Here is a 13,915-nt window from a genome sequence, read left to right on the forward strand (position 1 = left end):
TCTTTTTTTAAATGTCTCTGTTCCCCACTCTACTATTTTTGTTACTGTGTATAGACTCCCCAAGCTTAATAATGACTTTTTAGGAGAGTTTGCCAATTTGCTTTATTTTTTTTTTCATTTTTAAGACAGCACTCATTCTTGGTGATTTTAATATCCATGTTGATTCACACAGCTTAAGCTCCCCATTAAGCTAAGAATAGGCTAGTTTTTCTGGAATGCTTTGATTTGATTTTAAACAGCTTGTTCTCAGCCCAACACACAACAAAAGTCACACACAGGATTCAGTAATTTCTAACTTATCTTATTCTTTCTAGATATACATTCTTAGAGCTGTTTTGCTCTAAGATTGACAACATCCGGCACAACGTTCTACAACATGCTACCACCACACCTCCTCCCTGCATGCCTAGTTTTGCTGCTTACCTTAGAATCACATAAGAAATCTACCACCTATCTGTTAGATCCCATTCCCACTGTTTTATTTCAACCCTGTTTTTCTACTCTCTGCCCTGTTGCGTAATAATTGGGTCTTTGAGCACTGGTGTGGTAACAATGGCCTTTAAAACACCTGTAGTTACCCCTGTACCAAATCAAACCTACCCTTTCTTGCAAACATTTTGGAATGTACTGTTCAGCTGTTTCTGTGCTGATGATACTAAAATCTATGTCCATAATAATCCTGACACTGAAGTGTATCTGCTCTAATTGTATCTCTGACATAAAAACATGGATGACTATAATGTCCTTCAGCTAAACTGTGACAAGACTGAAGTCTTGCTTCTCAGCACCTCCCATTAACTATGTAAAGCCAAAGAAGTAGCCCTATTTGTGGATGGTACTGTACTTGGATTTCAATCTTAATTGAAAAGCTTGGGGGTGAGATTTGATCCAGGCTTGATATTTGACCGACATGTGCAATGTAAAAACAAAATCCACATTAAACAAACTACAGTATGTCCAGATTTCTATATTCAAAATTGTCCTCTTTAAAAGGCCTTTTATTTAGTAGCTTTCCTACTGTATTCCAAACCCTTATTGTTATTGTGTAATTCTGCTCTCTCCTCTCATTGTTTTTTTCAATAGAAAGTGCTTTCAGAAGCCACTTTTAAAGGTGCTACATGAAAGTTTTATTTATTCATTATCATTTATGAACTGATCATTTAAATTATTTGAGACAAGATGTGTTATATTTTATACCACTTAAATACCAAATACAATATAGCACGATACAAAACACGTTCTGTAACTGAACAGACCCACTGAAAAATTATATAATTAATAACCAGTTAAATCATGTTAAGTACAGTATATGGAAATCACTGTGGTAAAACCTACAGTATATGCAGTGCTACAGATTGTAGATATCAATGTAGAGGAGGTGAGGTAATCAAAGATGTTCTGACTGCATTTAGGTTGTACTATTTATGTGATAGATCTCATTTACTCATGTTATGATTAACACGGTCCATCCAAAATTTAGCTAATTTTTTTCTCCTCATTATGTGTTTTGATTAATAAAAGAATTGCCTGAATATCCTTAGCTACTGTTGCAAGTACATTAGGGTTCAGTACTGGAACACATTTGCCTGCACCTGTGAGTCCATTAATTTTACCATTGTGACTGGCAACCAATCAGCTACTCTTATTTACAGTAGGTGTTTTGGTTATGTCAAAATCTAGAAAGTAAAGAAAACAAATTTATTAGGAAACTGAGAGCATTATGCAGGTGTTCAAAGACAGCCATTTCTCAAACTATATTTGACTAGCATTTTGCTTTAGATGACATCAAATTTGAAATGAACAGATTCAGCACAAAGGCCTCTACACTCTTCAAATCAGTTTTTATCTCCCACAATCAAAAGCCTTTTACCTCCCCTGTCCACTGGTGGCAGCCTTTCCCAGCCCATCGATAATGGGATCCATTCTCTTGTCAACAGCCACCAAAGAATGTAGAGATACTGTAGAACCATAAGAACAGAAGCAAGAAAGGCAAAGGATGATTAGCAACATGGAAGAGACTTTGTCTGCTTATTGTGTGTCTGTGGTTGGGGGTTTGGTAAGCATAGTCAGGTTTGCTTACATTCTCATCCTCAGAATTATCATTTTCTAATCTTGTTACAGTCTGAAGCAACAAGAACACCTCTGCACCATGATACAACCCACTATTACAACCATTTGATGTTACCGAATGCAAACACTCCAGAGTCTCTGAGGAGGGTGTGCAGTGATTGGAGTAGCAATATGTTTGTGATTCAGATATGATTGATATCATACTTGCTCCTAATTTGTTCATTAAACACACACCAGCTAACTCAAGCCCGCACAAGAGCCTTGCAGGCCTTTTGGTAACTTAATTACCAGTCTGATTGGGGCCCTGTAACTGGAGCTATTGAGGTGTAACCAGAGGCCAGATGACCAGGCAGATTTAATGGCATTTACAAATTATCAGACGAATATTGGGTGATTAGTAAGCCAAGCTTTTCTGGTGATAGTCTGGCATAACAGGGACTCTGCTCTCTCTCTCTCTCTCTCTCTCTCTCTCTCTCTCTCTCTCTCTCTCTCTCTCTCTCTCTCTCTCTCTCTCTCTCTCTCTCTCAGAACCTCCGACTGATGAAAAAGCAGTACCGGGAATAGGACCCCACCTTTTTCAAGGCCAGATGGCTATTACACTGTACTATCACTCAGTGTAATCTACCAGGTAATATGAGCAGTTTAGGAAAGGGAATGTTATCATGTGGGGATATTAATATAGTTCTGGACTGGAAAGTTTGGAAACTTCTCTAATCTGATGTACTGCTTTGTAATTGAAGTAGATTTTCATTTTTTTTGGCAGTAATTTGTCCTGTGCAGGGTGTTTTATTCAGTAAACATGGTTCCTGGCTCGTATTTACTGGCTCTGAGGAAGCCAGGACTTGTTGTAAATGTTGTAAATAATTCTTGATCTTTTTTAAATTTCTGCCTTTTTCATTACTCTGCTACCTTGTAGTGCGTGGAAGTGTTTCTGCTCAGTATCCCCTGGTAACAGAGCCTGTGTGATTGTTAATGTTGAGAATCTTCTTGTGGTCAGCTGGTTTCAGAACCTGATTCTATTATTTAAAACTTTGCCTTCTTTATTGAACTTGTTTGATTTGTTTTTATTGCCCAGCTTGTAATAACTGTATTTATCACAATTGCACCTTTTGTTTATCATCATCAGTTATGATGGTTTGAAAAAAAGTTATATTTTATATTATTTCATCAAATATATTAATCTTCTCTTTAATTTATTAAACATGGATGATCTGAATGGAAAAATCCATGCAGCTTTCTAGCTGCTATTGTTAAGGTGGATTGTTGTGGCTCATTCTTCTATGTAACTTTTCCACTTTTTTCCTAATTGTCAGTTCCTTGCGGTTGTGTAGAGCTGTCTCATTCCTCTCCTGGGTCACTGGCTTGCTTCACATTCTGTTTTCATACACCTGCACAAAGGGATATTTATACAGAGGAGCGCAGCTGTCAGGTTTTAAAAGCACATACAGTAAGTTATACAGTTGTTTTACATATTTTGTATCGCTTTGAGTAAACATTTAATAAACAACAAGGTTTATAGGATGAAAATTTAAAAACAATTGAGAAGAGAAGAAACTGAAAATACCTTTGCATTTTCATTTGCTTTCGTGCCAGAGGATGGCAATTGTGATATTGTTTGAATTTAAACTTATTTGGTAGAGACACGGGTGGCCTAGTGGTGCAGTGGTTAGCATTGCAGCCTCACAGTGTTGGAGCTCTTGATTCAGATCCTGGGGTGTTGTACAGTATGTTCTTCCTGTGTTCACATGGTCTCTTACAGTCCAAAGACATACATGTAAGTTAGCTGGCTTCTGGGAAAACTGGTCCTGGTGTGAGTGTGTTTGAATATGTCCTGCGATGGTCTGGTATCCTGTCCAGAGTGTACCCTGCTTTGCACCCGTTGCTTGCTGGGATAGGTCCCAGCTCCCACCACGACCCTGAGTTTGGATAAAGGGGTTAGAAAATGGATGGATGAGATGAAAAGGACATTTTATTTATAGAACTTAGAAATGAAAATCAATGGGGATATTTTCCAATTGATTACAGAAGTGTCCAAAATTTCCAGTCCAGAACTAAATTAATATTCCCACATGATAACACAAATTTTCTATTAAAACCTGAGTTAATCATAATTTGAAACTAATAAGACATAATTTAACCTGTATTTAAAATAGTGTTACTTTATTTTAAAAGTGTAGTTGAGAAGAGTAAAGTCTCTGTTCTGTAATCTTAGGGTTGTATTAATAACTACAGTCTCGCTCTGTTTGTATGTGATTGGGTGATCCGACTGTCGTTTCTGGAACAGGGTGGATAAACAATCCTGTGTCAGAAGCTCATTAATGCAGCCCAAAGAGGAGAGATAGCAGACTTTAAAATCTATCCACTCTCTATCTATCCACTCTCCAGGAAAACCATTTCAGCAGAAATCCGCAGAGCACGCTAACTAGTGTAGCGGCAAGGCTTATTAATAAGAAAGAATTAAGTGTTCTGAGCCTTCCCAAATGAGGCCCCATTTCTCTGTTCATCTCTGTGGTGCAGCCACAGAGAAACTATTCATGCAGGCTGATTTAAGGTTTCCTTTGATAAGGACAGCTCCCAAAGGGGGATGCACTTAGCTAAGCCTGGCTATCATGATCAATGGTCATCCATTGGTGCCTATCTGTCTAGGGAGTGCCAGTTGGACATCTGGACTGCATTCCTAAGTGTCAGGAGTAAGTGACTCATATCTCACCTTGATCAACCAATCAGGGACTGGTAGGGCCGAGTAACCCACGTGGGACTCTGATGCCCATGGAATTTTCAGCCAATCAATGAGCTGAAGTTCCTCCAGGTAAAAACAGGCAACACAGAGAGAGATTGAGTAAGATTCAGTGGAGAATTCTGTGGACTGTTCTAAAGGGAATTCAAAGGAGAATTCCAGGGCAGGACGGCCCAGGAGCAGAAGGCTCCCAAGGGCAGGACATTCTCGCAGCGCGCCTCCTGACCATCCTGAGACTCAGCCCGGACAACCACGGAACGGCCAGTGTGTCCAAGTGCCAGAACTTTCCTTTGTTCTAAGAGTCTAGAGCGGAGGTTGCCAGAGAGTAACCAGAGGATCCACCCGAGGTTAGCACCAGCAGCAAGCCTCGTGAACAGGTCAGAACTGTGGAAAGCTGAATCACTTTTCAGAACTAGCTCTTCATCAGGAACGAACCGGTCCTCTTCCTGACTTGCTGGGACCCACAGTCATCTTTTTTCCTGTGCACAAACTTTGCTAGTTAAAGCCAACAGTGAGCATCAGCAGCGCACCGTCGCAAGCCGCACAGCACAGCCTGGCACCGAGCCAGAGAACGCTGATTGGACAGCAACAGCCTGCAACTGTTTCTTTGTGCCCGCAGGAGATCTGAATCCCCAGAAATTGGATGAGTATTCAACTTCAATGCATTACAGCTCAAGAATTCAATTGTTATCCCAACCAGTTGATATCAAATTAATTCCTAAGAGTTATGTACTTGTTTGAGTATCTAATGTAGAAGTTGTAACCAAGTTCAATTACGAAACGGTCTAAATGAATGATATACTGAACATATGTCCTCTTGATATGTGTAACACTTCGTAACTGATTGAATATATATCTTTTGTATTCTGATAACCCTCTCGATAAGATCTGTTAGGTTTACATGCATATTCTATGTATTAATAAATGTATCCTCGTGTATTAGTACCTGTGTGTGTGCGTTGTTTGAGTTATGTCGCATGGTTGGATTCTAAAGCCATCAAAAGGATCAACTTTGTGATTTACTGCTACAATTAATAATTGTCTCAGTAAATGCCCAAACCCTACAGAACTGGTGCCTTCAGAGAGCCACTACATTTACATTTTGGCTATGAATCATTACACTAGTAAGGAACAATTTACTTTCTTTGTTGTTATACTCTAGTATTGGCACTATGGAAGGAAATATGTGATAGTAATGTCTTTTCACATTTTTACTATGGTTTTACAATATTTTAACTTTGGTTTCACATGCTTTCACTACATTGTACCGTGGGAACACCATGGCATACTATGGAAACATTTATCATGGCATATTGTAGTTTGTCCATGGTAGTGCATTAAAATATGGAGATTAAGGTAGGATAGGAAAATTGCTGTTACATGTTTTACGCCGTTGAAACTCAGCATCTCTTCATCATCTCTGACTATGGACATAGAAGTAGCAGTTAAGTAACATGGAATGGTGGGGATAATAGTTTAAATTGAGTTCAGCTTCATTCAGGGCAGAAAACGAGATACTTCCTTACGCAGAGTGTGCAGGGTATTTGGGACCAATTGTTAAACCAACAATGGGGCCAGCAGGGGACGCTCACCCTGCGGTTCTGTTTGGCTCCTAATGCTCCAGTATAGTGATGAGGAGACTATACTGTAAAAAGGTGCAGCCCTTTGGATGAGACGTTAAACCGAGGTCCTGACTCCCTGTGGTTATTAAAATTTCAGGGCATTTCTCGAAAAGGCACCCTGGCCATATTTCCCACTGGCCTTTCCTAATCATGGCCTCCTAATAATCCCCATCTCTGAACTGCCTTCATCACTCTGTTCTCCTCCCCACTGATACTTTGCTTGTGGGGAGCATTCTGGTGTACTATGGCTGCCAACACATCATCTGAGTGGGGCTGCACGTTGGTAGTGTTTGGGGGGAGTTCCCATTGCTTGTAAAGCGCTCTGACTGGATCATAACTTACATAACTGTAAGGAATTATTATTGTTATTATTTTGTGTATACATATCAAAACCTTTTTCCCTTTTCTGACAAAATTAGAATGTTTTGCCTCACCATTGCCTCAAAAGCCTTTGTTTTGCTGAACAAATTCTGAACAAATTGGAAGAAGTGGTTGGGAAATGGAAGGATGGATTAATGTGATTCTTAGTCTCAGTATTAAAACATTTCTCTTTTTCAACAGGAACGTCTCTCCAGCAAAACCTGAGTCCCCATCTCATAATGTATGTTTTCCACATTAACATTACTGCAGGCCTCCACTCCAGCACAGTCAATATGACAGATGTATACTGCAAGCTAATAGACTTTCAGGCATCTCCTGCTATGATGTTCCTCAAAGCAGCACAAGTCATTACTGCCATTTTCGGTTTGCTAGCCAATGCTTAAGTACTGTGGATTATACTGAAAAACAAGGTTGTTTCCTCCACTTCTGACATCTTCACTGCAAGCCTCGCAATTATGGATATTTTGTTTTGTTTGATGATTCCTCTTGAAATCATCAACACTTATTCTTTGAACCAGACAAATATTTCACAGGCCTTTTACTTTTTCACGGGTTTCAGTGAAATAGGCGGCCCTTTCTTCCTCACCTGTGTCTGTGTGGATTTGTACTTGGCAGTGCTTCATCCCATTACTTTCATGGAGTTCAGAGACTACAAGTGGAGAGCAGTGTGCTCAGCTGTTGCTTGGGTCTTCACTGTCTGTTACTCCACCTCTTTGATGATAATTCCAGCAGATTATATGGAAGTAATACTGTCAGTTATCCAGTTCAGTGTCTTGATAATCATTGCTGTCTGTAACATCTATATCCTCAGGGCTTTGAAGGAGTCTGGACCAGGAGGACAGGAGCTCCATCCTGTAAAGAAGAGAGCCTTCAACACAGTTCTTGTTATTTTCCTGATTATAATAATGCGTTATCTTCTGATAGTTCTGGCACTTTCTTTGAAGAACTGTTTTTCCAAACATGTTTTCTCTTGTTATATCATTCCTCTAGCCTTATGATTTATGTGTGTTAGCAGTTGTGTTCAGCCTTTGCTCTATATGTATAGAGTTGGGAAATTATTTTGCTGGTGGAAATCAATCTTACAGGCTGAAAGGTTTGACTGTCAGAGTCTCTTTTACAACAATAATACAGTACAAACTAAAGCAGCACTAAAATGAAGCAAGGAAAAGGCTGGCTCTAAGTTCAATCTTACGATATTAGAATTGCATGATGGGGTTGTAGAGGTTACTGCACTGTACAGTAAGTGGATGAATATGGGGCTGATTGGTGATCTATGAGATCATGAACAGCTTCAGCCTATAGATCTGCCAATTGAAGTAATTACTTTTTATTAACGATTTGTTATTTCCCACAGTTTACACTTCTTGATGTTGCTTATATGAATTAGTTCATATGTTCTGTGATTTAGACTTCCGATTCTGCTACCTAAAAGTTCTCTTTTCAAAAGACCATGAAAGGCTTTTTTCAGTAATAAAGTTTCATTGTTGGGCTTCTGGGTTCAAACCCAGACCTGAGGTACTCTCTGTTTGGAGTTTGTATTTTGTTCTCAGTTTCCTGGCTTGAGTGTGTGTGTGTGCCGCAGGGATGTACTGCTTCACTTCCACAGTGAATCCGATCTTGCTCCCATTGCTTTGCAAGATAGTCTTTGCTCTCCAGTGACCCTGAATTGGATAAAGTGGTAGAAAATGGATGGATAATATAGAACTTTTTATTTTTAATTTCAATATTTCAGGAAACTTGTTTTCACTCTGTATACTTACAATGTTTTTAATATCCTTAAAATGTTTGAAACAGATTCTTTTTTAACCTTGAGTCTACATTCGGAGAGGGAAACTCCTGAATCTGATATTATTATTTGTGCAAATTTGAAATTGTTCATTTTTTTATGAACTACCTTAATGAAAATCACTTTATTCCAAATAAATATATATATAATGTTGAATATATATCCAGAGTTTAAACAATAATACTAAATTAATCTTTTCACATACCCCATCTTGCTCTCCATGAGACACAGACAGGGAGAGAGGCCTGGGGTCAGAGCACAGGGTCAGCCATTGTACAGCACACCTGGAGCAGCTAGGGTTAGGGCCTTGCTCAGGGGCCCAACGGAGTACGATTCCTCTGCCGACTGTGGGATTTGAACCGACAACCTTCCTGTCACAAGCACAGAGCCACCGCTCTGCCCTGTGTATATAATACACAGGTTATAAAAGTATTCACACTCTTTGGCATTTTGTAACGAAAGTGTATTTATTCTGGAACTCTTACCACTGATCAGCACAACAGGGGTGAATTCTTTTTATGGCCACTGTATACGTGCAGAGATGCTAACCATGCTGCAAATCAGTACTACAGTTTGTGAATATTTATTTATCACATAAATCATCATTATGGTATTTTAAGACCACAAAACTGCAAGACAAGTATGTTTCACTTGCTGGTCCTTGATTAATTGGATGCATTTATTTTAGGTTGACAGCCTCTGCATTCTATGTCCCTCGGTCAAAGGCTTCATAATAATAATTCTGCTGTATTTGCCTCACAGTCACATAAATCCTATTTTAGGAAAAATGCTGAATTAGAAATTAAATTGAATTATGAAAAGGATACAGAACAGTTAGTCCCGGGCAGGTCAGAGCACTCAGCACCAGTGTTCTCTGAGATCAGCCACATACACAAGAGGAGCTCAACCCTGACCACTACTATCGATACAAGTAGATGCTACACATTGGTGTTGATGGAGGGTTCTGTTTTCTAGTCCTGTCCTGGTGCTGGAAGTCTTGTACAGTCTCACTGCTGCTTCCCTTCTCATCCTGCTTCTTCTTTCTGTCTCATCCTGCTCATGTTCCTGTCTCATCTTGCTCCTGCTTCCCGTTTCGTCACGCTTCTGCTTCCCCTCTCATCCTGCTCCTGCTTCCTATCTCATCCTGCTCCTGCTTCCCTTCTCATTCTGCTTCTGCTTCCTGTCTCATCCTGCTTCTGCTTCCTGTCTCATCCTGCTCCTGCTTCCCTTCTCATCCTGCTTCTGCTTCCCTTCTCATCCTGCTTCTGCTTCCCTTCTCATCCTGCTCCTGCTTCCCTTCTCATCCTGCTTCTGTTTCCTGTCTCATCCTGCTCCTGCTTTCCATCTCATCCTGCTCCTGCTTCCCGTTTTGTCACGCTTCTGCTTCCCCTCTCATCCTGCTCCTGCTTCCTATCTCATCCTGCTCCTCCTTCCCTTCTCATGCTGCTTCTGTTTCCTGTCTCATCCTGCTCCTGCGTCCTGTCTCATCCTGCTCCTGCTTCCCTTCTCATCCTGCTTCTGCTTCCTGTCTCATCCTGCTTCTGTTTCGTGTCTTATCCTGCTCCTGCTTCACTTCTCATCCTGCTTCTGTTTCCTGTCTCATCCTACTCCTGCGTCCTGTCTCATCCTGCTCCTGCTTCCCTTCTCATCCTGCTTCTGCTTCCTGTCTCATCTTGCTCCTGCTTCCCGTTTCGTCACGCTTCTGCTTCCCCTCTCATCCTGCTCCTGCTTCCCTTCTCATCCTGCTTCTGCTTCCTGTCTCATCCTGCTCCTGCTTCCCTTCTCATCCTGCTTCTGCTTCCTGTCTCATCCTGCTCCTGCTTCCCTTCTCATCCTGCTTTTGCTTCCTGTCTCAACCTGCTTCTGCTTCCCATCTCATCCTGCTCCTGCTTCCCTTCTCATCCTGCTTCTGTTTCCTGTCTCATCCTGCTCCTGCTTTCCATCTCATCCTGCTCCTGCTTCCCGTTTTGTCACGCTTCTGCTTCCCCTCTCATCCTGCTCCTGCTTCCTATCTCATCCTGCTCCTGCTTCCCTTCTCATCCTGCTTCTGCTTCCCATCTCATCCTGCTCCTGCTTCCCTTCTCATCCTGCTTCTGCTTCCTGTCTCATCCTGCTCCTGCTTCCCTTCTCATCCTGCTTCTGCTTCCCTTCTCATCCTGCTTCTGCTTCCCATCTCATCCTGCTCCTGCTTCCCTTCTCATCCTGCTTCTGTTTCCTGTCTCATCCTGCTCCTGCTTTCCATCTCATCCTGCTCCTGCTTCCCGTTTGGTCACGCTTCTGCTTCCCCTCTCATCCTGCCCCTGCTTCCTATCTCATCCTGCTCCTCCTTCCCTTCTCATGCTGCTTCTGCTTCCTGTCTCATCCTGCTCCTGCTTCCCTTCTCATCCTGCTTCTGCTTCCTGTCTCATCCTGCTTCTGTTTCGTGTCTTATCCTGCTCCTGCTTCACTTCTCATCCTGCTTCTGTTTCCTGTCTCATCCTACTCCTGCGTCCTGTCTCATCCTACTCCTGCTTCCCTTCTCATCCTGCTTCTGCTTCCCCTCTCATCCTGCCCCTGCTTCCTATCTCATCCTGCTCCTCCTTCCCTTCTCATGCTGCTTCTGCTTCCTGTCTCATCCTGCTCCTGCTTCCCCTCTCATCCTGCTCCTGCTTCCCTTCTCATCCTGCTTCTGCTTCCTGTCTCATCCTGCTCCTGCTTCCCTTCTCATCCTTCTTCTGCTTCCTGTCTCATCCTTCTCCTGCTTCCTGTCTCATCCTGCTCCTGCTTCCCTTCTCATCCTGCTTTTGCTTCCTGTCTCAACCTGCTTCTGCTTCCTGTCTCATCCTGCTCCTGTTTCCTGTCTTATCCTGCTCCTGCTTCCTGTCTCATCCTGCTTTTGCTTCCCTTCTCATCCTGCTTCTGCTTCCTGTCTCATCCTGCTCCTGCTTCCCTTCTCATGCTGCTTCTGCTTCCTGTCTCATCCTGCTTCTGTTTCCTGTCTCATCCTGCTCCTGAGTCCTGACTCATTCTGCTCCTGCTTCCCTTCTCATCCTGCTTCTGCTTCCTGTCTCATCTTGCTTCTGCTTCCCGTTTCGTCACGCTTCTGCTTCCCCTCTCATCCTGCTCCTGCTTCCCTTCTCATCCTGGTTCTGCTTCCCTTCTCATTCTGCTTCTGTTTCCTGTCTTATGCTGCTCCTGCTTCCTGTCTCATCCCTCTCCTGCCTCCCTTCTCACCTGCTTCTGCTTCCTGTCTCATCCTTCTCCTGCTTCCTGTCTCATCCTGCTCCTGCTTCCCTTCTCATCCTGCTTCTTCTTCCTGTCTCATCCTGCTCCTGCTTCCTGTCTCATCCTGCTCCTGCTTCCCGTTTCGTCACGCTTCTGCTTCCCTTCTCATCCTGCTCCTGCTTCCTGTCTCATCCTGCTCCTGCTTCCCTTCTCATCCTGGTTCTGCTTCCCTTCTCATTCTGCTTCTGTTTCCTGTCTTATGCTGCTCCTGCTTCCTGTCTCATCGCTCTCCTGCCTCCCTTCTCACCTGCTTCTGCTTCCTGTCTCATCCTTCTCCTGCTTCCTGTCTCATCCTGCTCCTGCTTCCCTTCTCATCCAGCTTCTTCTTCCTGTCTCATCCTGCTCCTGCTTCCTGTCTCATCCTGCTCCTGCTTCCCGTTTCGTCACGCTTCTGCTTCCCTTCTCATCCTGGTTCTGCTTCCCGTCTCATCCTGCTTCTGTTTCCTGTCTCATCCTGCTCCTGCGTCCTGTCTCATCCTGCTCCTGCTTCCCTTCTCATCCTGCTTCTGCTTCCTGTCTCATCCTGCTCCTGCTTCCCTTCTCATCCTGCTCCTGAGTCCTGACTCATCCTTCTCCTGCTTCCCTTCTCATCCTGCTTCTGCTTCCTGTCTCATCTTGCTTCTGCTTCCCGTTTCGTCACGCTTCTGCTTCCCCTCTCATCCTGCTCCTGCTTCCCTTCTCATCCTGGTTCTGCTTCCCTTCTCATTCTGCTTCTGTTTCCTGTCTTATGCTGCTCCTGCTTCCTGTCTCATCCCTCTCCTGCCTCCCTTCTCACCTGCTTCTGCTTCCTGTCTCATCCTTCTCCTGCTTCCTGTCTCATCCTGCTCCTGCTTCCCTTCTCATCCTGCTTCTTCTTCCTGTCTCATCCTGCTCCTGCTTTCCATCTCATCCTGCTCCTGCTTCCCGTTTCGTCACGCTTCTGCTTCCCCTCTCATCCTGCTTCTGCTTCCCTTCTCATCCTGCTCCTGCTTCCCTTCTCATCCTGGTTCTGCGTCCTGTCTCATCCTGCTCCTGCTTCCCTTCTCATCCTGCTTCTGCTTCCTGTCTCATCCTGCTCCTGCTTCCCTTCTCATCCTGCTTCTGCTTCCTATCTCATCCTGCTCCTGCTTCCCTTCTCATCCTGCTTCTGCTTCTAGTCCTGTCCTTTTGCTCGCGGTCTTGTTCAAGTTGACTTCCCTGTCCAGTCACCTACCAGCTGCCTCTGTCTGTCTATTCAGCTTCAGCTTCTGAGCCTCTGTCAGACCTCCTCTGGGAGACATCACCCTTCTCATCAGACCTCATCTCTACACCTGCACTAACCTCTCTGTTTCCCACCTTCAATACATTAAATCAGCCAGAGTGACACCTACAGTATAGATCCCTCTGTTCCTCCTAACATCACCGGCTATTTCCCATCTGGCCACGGGATAACAAGAACATTCAACAACTTATTTTATATGGCCAGTGCAATGGGAATTAACATTATTAAAAAACAAAATTCTTAGATGCTTAGATGTTGAGCTACTGTAATTTCTTATATGTTCTAGATAATTTTATATTAAAATGGCAGTCAACCCAACTCATTAATAGCTTTGACTCTCTGTAATAATTAAATGGTTGGCTGATATCCCTGCCATTAGATTGGTGCAGGGGGGATTACTGGCTAACTCCATGCAGATAACCTTCCACAGTTTCATTTTAAATTATAATGTTGTTCCAAATACGGTTTGAGTAAACAATTAGGAATTAGAACATGAATTACCAAGACTGGTTTATGGCTACTATGTATCAATTAAATGGGAGTAAAAGCAATTTATACACATGTATTCAAGCAATATACATTTCTATTTAAACAATAATAAAATGATCAAAATAAACCAACAAAAGAGTGAATTTATGATTCAATCTGCCTTGATGCTCACAAATGTATAATCAAAATACACAGACTAAACCACTTGTCGTAAACAGCACATCTACATTCATACACTTACAGGATAGTTAAATATTTACAGTGGTGTGAAAAAGTGTTTGCCCCCTTCCTGATTTCTTATTTTTTTGCATGTTTGTCACACTGAA

The 13,915-nt window shown here is 42.6% G+C and overlaps 1 long non-coding RNA gene across 1 annotated transcript in view; it reads right to left on the reverse strand.

The window, feature by feature from the left end:
* LOC107075985 (uncharacterized) overlaps nucleotides 1-13,915 on the reverse strand; it is a 41,601-nt gene that overhangs the window by 18,351 nt on the left and 9,335 nt on the right. The window contains exons 3-4 of the long non-coding RNA XR_011182440.1: nucleotides 7,397-7,662; nucleotides 1,871-1,958 (exon numbers count right to left, since the gene is read on the reverse strand). This is a non-coding gene — a long non-coding RNA (uncharacterized lncRNA). The remainder of the gene's footprint in view (nucleotides 1-1,870; nucleotides 1,959-7,396; nucleotides 7,663-13,915) is intronic.

Source organism: Lepisosteus oculatus, chromosome 18 (assembly GCF_040954835.1).
Source record: "Lepisosteus oculatus isolate fLepOcu1 chromosome 18, fLepOcu1.hap2, whole genome shotgun sequence".
Classification (NCBI taxonomy): domain Eukaryota; kingdom Metazoa; phylum Chordata; class Actinopteri; order Semionotiformes; family Lepisosteidae; genus Lepisosteus; species Lepisosteus oculatus.